This window comes from Furipterus horrens, unplaced genomic scaffold (assembly GCF_987537825.1).
Source record: "Furipterus horrens unplaced genomic scaffold, mFurHor1.1.pri manual_scaffold_1, whole genome shotgun sequence".
In the NCBI taxonomy this organism is placed as follows: Eukaryota; Metazoa; Chordata; class Mammalia; order Chiroptera; family Furipteridae; genus Furipterus; species Furipterus horrens.
Genome location: NW_028327171.1, coordinates 183412476 through 183421726, shown reverse-complemented (window position 1 = coordinate 183421726; position 9251 = coordinate 183412476).

Below are 9251 nucleotides of genomic sequence, written 5' to 3'. Positions count from 1 at the left end.
AAAGCAATCTTGCCATTTGCAAAAACATGCAAAGACCCCAAATATATTATGTTAACTAAAATAATCCAGACAAAGGAAGACAAATACCATATGATTTCACGTATATGTGGAATCTAAAGAACAAAATAAAAGACAAACAGAACAAAAACAGGTTCATAAATGAAGATAACACTTTCATGATTGTTGGGTGGGTTTTGAGGGGCTGGGTAAGAAAGGTGAAGAGATTAAGAAGCACAAATTAGTGGTTACAAATTAGTCATAAGAATATAAAGTATAGCAGATATAATATAGTCAATTATATTGTAATAACTGTGTATGTTGCAAGGTGGGTACTAGATTTATTGAGGTAATCACCTTGTAAGTTATATAAATATCTAATCACTGGGTTGTACATCTGAAACTAATATATTTCATGTCAACTGTAATTTTAAGATAAAATTATTTTAAAAGTAAAAATTAAAAAAATCAGAGCATAAATAATTATGATATATCCTTCCCTGCCCACTAAGGACATTATTGATATCTTCCAGAACTTTCTCTTTAATCCTATTACTTTCTAAGATACAGTGTTATCCTACTAGGTAGATTTTATTACGTAACAGAAGGCAGCATAATGTTGGTGGAAAAGCTAGAGAGATTTATATTTGAAAACAGATTACTTACTGGAGAGAAGAACAAATAAGAAGAAAAAGGGGGCAGGAAGCTTAGAGTGAGATCTGTGGAGAGATATTGTGGAGGACTTTGGAGTGGGAGAAAAGGATCTTCAATACAGTTGGATCTCTAATACACTATTAAGAGACAGAGAAATGGAAAAATAATTTAAAGTCCTTTGATATAATTATCAAGTAAATGCTCTTTATTAGTGTTTTAGGATATATTTTGGTGTATTAAGACTATCTCCATGAGCTATCTTCTGAGTTTTTTTTATCAGAAGTTGTATATCATACATATTATACATTTCTGCATATAATCTCATCCTCCATCTCTATGTCCCTTGAATTACTTTCAAGTCATAATAGAATGACTTCAGAAAAAAAGGATGTTTGAATTCAAACTGTATCCTAGATTTTGGTATTGGGTTGGCCAAAAGGTTCATTTAGGAATTTTGACATAAAATTTTCACCAGTAACTTTATTGATTTGGATATTTTGAGTATGTTAGCTATCTCCCACGTGGTAGAACATTGATTTTTCTCAGTTAATGTCTTGCTTTGATTGCTATCAATGTCACCTGGTCTACCCAACCATGGGGCATTGTCCAGTGAGAACTCTCCACTTTTGAGACATTCCATCAGTGACAGCACCTTCTCCACACATTGCACAAATCTTTTTTTTTTTTTTGCATTTCAGTTGCATTTTTAACTTTTTTGAAATAATAAAGCATAATATGCCAAAATGTAACTTATTTCTTCCATTTTTGATATTAAAATGGCTACACAAAAATTCTCCAGTTTTATAAGTTTTTAAAAAATGTATGGTGCTGATATGATGGCTGTCACAATACAATCTAATAAAATTGTTTCAAATTAAGTTAAGGAAAATTAAGCACTATTAGAGTCATCTTATGGAAAATAAATAAATAAATAAAAATTTTGGCCAACCTGATATTATTAAAACAACTGGATCCTGGTGAACACTTGTTTATTACCATTAATCTTAGAGTTTTCCACTCCTATTTAATAGAAACAGTTATTTTCTCATGATTACACAACAGTTAGTAGCAAATCTATGTAGAATTCAAATCCCCTACTAGTTCTTCTTCACCTGAGTAACTCTTTGGTTCTTGAAGAATGTCTTAGGACAAAATGTAGTTTTATGTGTGATATAGGTTTATAATAAATGTAGAACTGAAAGATAATTAACATGATTCATAAAATAATTATAAAATTGTATTTTCACCTAGCATTTTCTTTTTTCTTTATTTTTATGTTTCTTTTTTTCCTGGTTTAATGCTTTTATTTATTTATTTTTAATTTTTTTATTATTGTTCTATTTTAGTTGTCCCATTTTTCCTTCATTGCTCTCCCCTGCCCTGCCCACCTCCCCCCTCTCCCAAAGTCAATCCCCACCCTGTTGTCCATGTCCGGGTCCTTTATACAAGAATCCTAAAACACCAGTTCATCTAGCATTTTCTTTTCTTTACAATTCTAGTTTACTTGGCACCTCTGTCCCATGTGATGAAAGATTAAGAATCTATTATCATCCCAGCTCATTGCTCATGTCTTCAGTCAGATCTGGAAGGGTGTTAAATCTTTCAACACCGTTCACTCCTAGCTCTAAGAGAAGAAGGAAAAGACAGAGACAAAAGAGGAATAAAATAAGAATGGATCTGGGTAAAGAGAGACAAATGAGTGTAGTTATAGTACCCTCTTCCCACTCCAGCTAGTGAGGAAAATTGAGCAGCTCCTTTATAAAATTTAATCTTTTTTCCTTTACTCAAAATAGAATATCTCCTTTAAGCAACCTATGGTGGTTTCAAACCTGAAAAATTTAAGACATTGGGAAAAGAGAATTACAGAACGGGAGATACTGGCCTTTAAAAAATCTATCCATTTATGAAATTTTTGAAGAGAAAAATGATTGAAAATAATAAAACTGGTCTTTTTATTAATTAGAGAAATAAATAGGATTTGTGAACAACAAAAACAAAAGGAGTTATATTGGCCTCTCTGTCCCTTCCAATATGGTCACTGGTTTATCCAGGGCACATCACAATGATATTATTTATCTTCTGTCACTCATCCCCTCTTCATTTCACCACTGTTCTCTTCAGCAGGCTTGCATTACTGCATCACCTCCCCTTGTCATCTCTTACACATAGAGTGGTATTAAATATATAACTGACAATACATTGATACTAATCTAATCTCTATATTTGACCTTTCAAATTTCCAGGTTTAAGAATGACTACCAGCTTTTGTAATAGACTTTAAAAGTTTTAGTGAACTTTAATTCTAGATATTAAATAAATACTCAGTAATACAGAAAGTTATTCACTGAATTACCTAGAGAACAGAAATGGTTTATTTTCTTTAATTATTTCATTATTCAAGGGGAAAGTGAAAAACAAATGGAGTACCTGTTGTAGGCTGTAAAATTTACTACTCCTTTATCTCACTTTTATCTGGTGTTCACAAAAACAAGGGATCCATAACTTAAAACATCTGGCCAAGAGTATAATCATTCTCATCTGAGCATCTCACAGGTGTGATGTGGAAAGACACAGAAGAAGGAAATAAAGAAAACATCAGAAATTTCTTTTTATCAGTAAAAGTTCTTTGAAGTTGCTCATTAATCTTTTAGCTCATTTTGGAATGTTAATGCCCAATTGTAGAATATTAATATTGCTAAGCAAAGAAAAGTGAAGTTACCTTCTTTAAGGTTTTCTTTTATAACCCAGCTCTGTGATTTTTTTAAATTTGAGTCATATTTTAATTGACTATGACTTTGAGCTTGACTATTCCAGCAGGCTGGCAGCTACTTTATATTATACTACCTGAATTTTTTAAGTAAAAGATGGGAGAAAGGTATAATCTTAAGAAATAGTTTAAGTCCTAAACAGAATAAATTTCACAGTGGATTTGGATAGCGAATTCCTTTTTATGAGACCAAACACCATTCATGGGAGGTTATGTGTGTAAAATATCAATCACATGCCCACATGCAACATAGGCTAGCTCTCTGTTCATTGAAACCAAATAATTTTTTAGTGACTAACCTTGTGTAATAAATATTGTTTCAGGCAACAGCTATACCCCAGTTTTTAAAAACGTGAAGATGATTGACTCTCATAGTAAACTAATTTCCAGGGTACAAAATAAAGAAGACTTTACTAGAGTTTCCTTTAATTTTTTTGTTTGTTTGCTGTATTAGTTTCCTACCACTGTTGCTACAAATTGCTCAAAATGTAGTGGATTAAAACAATGATCTTGTGTTTCTGAAGCCCAGAAGTCCTAGAGTCATGGTGTTTATTGGGCTAAGTTCTTTTTGGATTTTTTTTTTTTTTTTTGCCTTTTTTAGCTTCTTCGAGGCACCAGCTTTGCCCTGTGGCTGTATTACTCCAGTCTCTGCATCTTCTGTAACCTGTCACATCACCTTCTCTGACTCTGCCTCTCCTTCCTCGCTCTCATGAAGATTATTGTGATTACATTAGGCCTGCCCAGCTACTACAGGATCACCTCACCATTTCAAGATCCTTGATGTAATCAAATTTACAAAGTCCTTTTGCCATGTAAGGCAACATATTAATAGGTTCTAGGAGCTAAGGGTTCATTCTGTTTGCACATTTGCAATCACACAAAAATCAACCTTCTGTTTACCTTTGGTATTTCATCTCAAACAGCTCAAACAAAAGCAGCAACTTAAAGATGGAAAAGCACCCATTCACACAGTACATTTTGGCTTTAGAGAAGTAGAAAGTAGCATAAAAATGAACTCCAAAATATCATTTTTTTCTCCATTTCATTGACTAATGAGTGACTTCTGGTAAATTCTAAAGAAATCTTTACAATTCATATAAAAACCCTAAGATTGAAAAGTGATGCTAATTAACCTTCATTCTAAAAACATGCATGTTAACATTTTATAATTAAATGATTATTTTCCTTCAAATTTTCTAATATCTCATCTGGAAAATCCTGACACTATAAATCTCTTATCAAATGTAAAGGTGAGGTGAATTTCTTAAGCTCAGAGTTCATGCCTTATTCATGTTATATTCCTAGTAACTTCTGTAGTGCCTGTCACTTTGTAAAAGCCCCCTAAAATAGTCATTGACCTCAACTTTATTGTTTATAATAAAAAACACTCACATATACCCATCAACAAAAAAAGTTTTTGAAGTGGTTGAAAACTAGAGAAAGAGATCTTTACATTTTAAGGTTGTGCCTCCATATTTTACTGGCTTGATGAAGTGGTATTTCTATTATTTATTTAGTACAATGTTCTATTACAGATTATCTCTTTTTAAGAGTTCAAAGCTTTTTATGCCTATTAAAATCATGGAACGTTTCAAAAATAAGAATGTTAACACGGGTGCCTTGGCTAACCACTAATGATTTATATGTATTCTAGCATTTTTTTTTTAATCCTCACTTGAGGACATTTTTCGTTGCTTTTGGAGACACAGTAAGAGAGGGAGAGAAGGGGAGATAGAGAAAGAGAAAGAGAGAAAGAGAGGAAGAGAGAAATAATAATGTGGCTGCCTTCCACATGGACCCCGACAAGTGATGGAACCCACAACCTAGGTATGTGCCCTGATCAAGAACCAAACCTGCAACCTTTCAGTATACAGGTTGATGTTCCAACCAACTGAACCACACTAGCCAGGACTGTATTGTATCTTAAAAGCTCTCCTTCCCAGCTCCTACCTAGTCAATAATTCTTTACTGCTGTACAATGTTGCTGTACTGTTAATCACTTGACATGTTTTACCCAAAAGAGGTCTGCATTCCAGAAGCAAGCAATGTAAGTCCTATAACACATCTATTCTAAATTGTTTGTCAATGTTTTTCAAAATGCCTTGAGATCTCTTCTGTTTGCCAGGTGATTTCTAAATATAGCATTATTATAATAAAATATTTCAGAAGTTTCTACCAGTGGCAAAATATGTTGTACTTTATTGGAATGATTGGCCCACTGCTCAATGAAAGAAATCAGATGCTAAGTAAAGAACACCAGTTCCATTCAGTAGAAAATGTAAGATTCTTTCTACTGAGGCTTCCCAGCTATGAAGACATCAGGTCGTATAAGGAGGTGCTTTGTCTTTCAGAAATGTTAGATGAAGTGCCAGTGTTCCCTGAACTACAATATGTTTGACCTTAATTAAAACTGTGTCACTTTCTCAACTATTTAAAAAATTAGAGCTCACCCTTGAAAGGGCTTATGTCTATACTTCTTACTTGCTTTTTGTTGCATGTCATGTGTGATGTTCCTAATTGTTTAGTTCTTGTTATATAAGCACAATAGTAACTGCTATTAAAATCTCTAATCCATAATACAAATCTTGAGTGTTAAGACACTTAACAATGAGGTGTCAAATCTGATGAGCAAGTTAAGAAAAAAGAATGGAGTCAAATGCTTTTTAAAAGACTGAGGAAAGGGGGAAAAGCCTGTGCACAATGCGTTGTTTGTGTTGTTAAACACAGTAAAAGTTTAATGGGTGAAAGTGAGGAGCAGTCAGACCATGAAAAATATTAACTACAGGCAATGTTTTAGGTTCAGTTTTACGATATTCCTGGACTAAGAAAATTATTTTAACAATTGTAGAAACTATCTTCAGTTTGTAGTTTGTTCTTGTAAATGATTATATAGTTCTTTTTATATTAATAAATATATTAACAAATATCTTCTATTTAAAGTCAATGCATCTATTTGCCCACAAAAATATCAATAAGCTCTGGCCATTAAAAACAGCTTTATTTATCATTTGGCCTCGTTGCTGGTGATGCAAGACAATTTTTTGTGAGTCTCTCACATTTCTCCAAACCTTGTGAGTGAGGCTCTGACTAGATTTGTTATATACCATCTTTTTAAAGATGTTTTTATAGCAAAGTACCTTGGAAGATAGAGACAGGCTTTCCTCAGAAGGAAAGGGCAGTCATCGTTACTGCACAGAAGAAAAGATCACGTTTGCTAAGCTCCCAATCCTCTCCTGTAGTGCAAACCACTGCGTATGGATCTGCCACTTCACTCTCTTAGCCTTACCTTGGGGGAACCATGGCTCAGAGGACAGGACCCCCAAGTGCTAATATGCTGTCTACTGCTATTGTTGTGGGTAATACATTGTAGCCTCTGCTGAGGGAATCTTTTGTTCTCTCAGCATTCATGTAATGGTGACAAGCTATCATATTATCTTGCAAATAGGACAAAATCTCAGACCCATAAAATTTTTCAGGCTCTAAGCAGTGGTAAAAATGGTTGTAGATACCATTGTGTCTTTGGCATTGTTCTCCATAGTCATCTTTCTACTTACCCTCACCCTCAGGTCCATGCATTCCTTTTGCTCTTCAGAGCCCTGAATTAAGGCCTAGGGCACTGTCTAAAATGCTTTTCCAATACAACCATCCTTTAGGTTGTGCTTTTTAAATTTCAAACACATGTAGAGTTTATTCAACACATTGGCTTTTTATTTCTTTGAGAGCGCCGAATCCTAACCATTAGACCACCAGGGAGCAGCAGCCTTTCATTTCTTTGAATTATTTCCCACAACTGATCATGTCTTCTTTTACCTCCCTTATTTGCCTGTAGGGTGATAACCTACATCATACCATTAAAAATAAGTGGTATGGTTGGGAACTTCTGGTCAAGATGGCAGTGTAGGCAGACATGGCTCACTTCTTTGCAGACCCACATCAAAATTACAACTGAAATATAGAACAACCATCACTCAGAACCATCAGATATCAAGTTGGATGGAAGTCTGTCAACTACAAAATCGAGCTGGATGAAAATCTGACAACTAAAGAATTTTTTTTAAAACACATCCATCCAGACTGGTAAGAGGGGAGTAGATGCAGAATGGGCTGGTTCCACACCCACATATTGTGATAAAAATTTGTAAGGGATATCTCAGGAGTGAGGAGTCTCAGGGCTTCCAGCCCAGAGATCCAGTGCCAGGAAGATAACTACCCACAACTTCAGGCTGCAGAAACCATCATGAATTGAGTCAGTGAAAGAAACTGCTGGAGCCCCAAGCAGCTCCTCTTAAAGAACCTACACATGGACTCCCCTGCTCCGACTCATTCCCTCTGAACTTCAGCACTGGGATAGCAGCTTGAGAGGCACCAGTGGCATACAGAGAGAAATTGAAGTGTCAGGGATCAAAGAGAACAGAAGCCATTGTCCCTTTTCTAAAACCTTCTCCCACAGATCCAGCAAGCAGGTGCCATATCTGAGACTCCATCAATCTGGCTAACACTATTTGACTCACCTTGGAGATCCCCAGAAACTTCTCCAACCAATTAACAGGCCCATCCAAGCTGCTTTTCCATATGAACAGCTGGTTTTGGTCATGCTTCACAACTTCCTAAATCTAATCAAACAAGGAACAGCAAGCCTCAGTGAGCCCCAGGCCTGGCACTAGCAGCAGCCAGCCTCAATTCACAGCTTGGCTTAATCTAGGAACCCCCAAGCCCAGCACAAGTAGCAGCATCTCAGATTGCTTTATAGCTCCAGCAGGGTGCCCCAGGGTGCTTATAGATGGAGTCTGATCTTGGCTTGCACCATCCAGGAAACCCCGGAACCAGTGCACTGAGTAGACAGCTACAGACCACGTTGGAGCATCAACCCCCTGCCTCCCCTACACAGATGATTCTCCATGAAAGGTGGAGGTTGGTGGTAAGTGGTCACAGCCAGTCTTTGCAGATGACTAGCCTGGAAAATCTCTCCCATTGATCTTCCAACAGCAACCAAGGCTCAACTATAAGAGCTCCTATGAAGGACACACTTAGAATACCCAGCTTGGGTGATAAGGGTTGCTGTGCCACGAGACCCTATCGGACACCTACTACATTAGGCCACACTACCAAGAACAAACTCAAAGCAGCTCTACCTAATACATAGAAGCAAACACAGGGAAGCTGCAAAAATGAGAAGACAAAGAAACATGGCCCAAATAAAAGAACAGATCAAAACTCTAGAAAAAGAGGTAAACAAAATGGAGATAAACATCTATCAGATGTTCAAAATACTGGTTATAAGGATGCTCAAGGAACTTAATGAGGACCTCAACAACTTAAAAAAAGATCCAGTCAGAAAGGAAGGATACACTGAGTGAAATAAAGTACAATTAACAGAGAAACATCAGTAGTAGAGTGAGTGAAGCCAAGAATCAAATCAATGATTTGGAACATAAGGAAGCAAAAAACAACCAATCAGAACAAAAAGAAAAAAAGAATCCCCCAAAACAGTGATAGTGTAAACAGCCTTTAGGACAACTTCATAAAGCCCAACATTCCCATTCAGGGGATGCCAGAAGGAGAAGAGAAAGAGCAAGAAATTGGAAATCTATTTGAGAAAAAATAGTGAAAGAAAACTTCCCTAATTTGTCCTTGACCTCCTGCACCCTCACTGAGAAATCAGTAGAGATCAAGACCCTGAAAAGGCACACCTGGAGAACTGATGAATATTCTACTGAAACCCTCCCTTGAGACTTCCCCTAAAGCTTCTTTCTGCAAGAAAGAGACAAAAGCCTCAAGGCAAAAAAAGAGCACATGATGTGCACTCTACTTCTGGGGAGCAGCTTGTGCCATT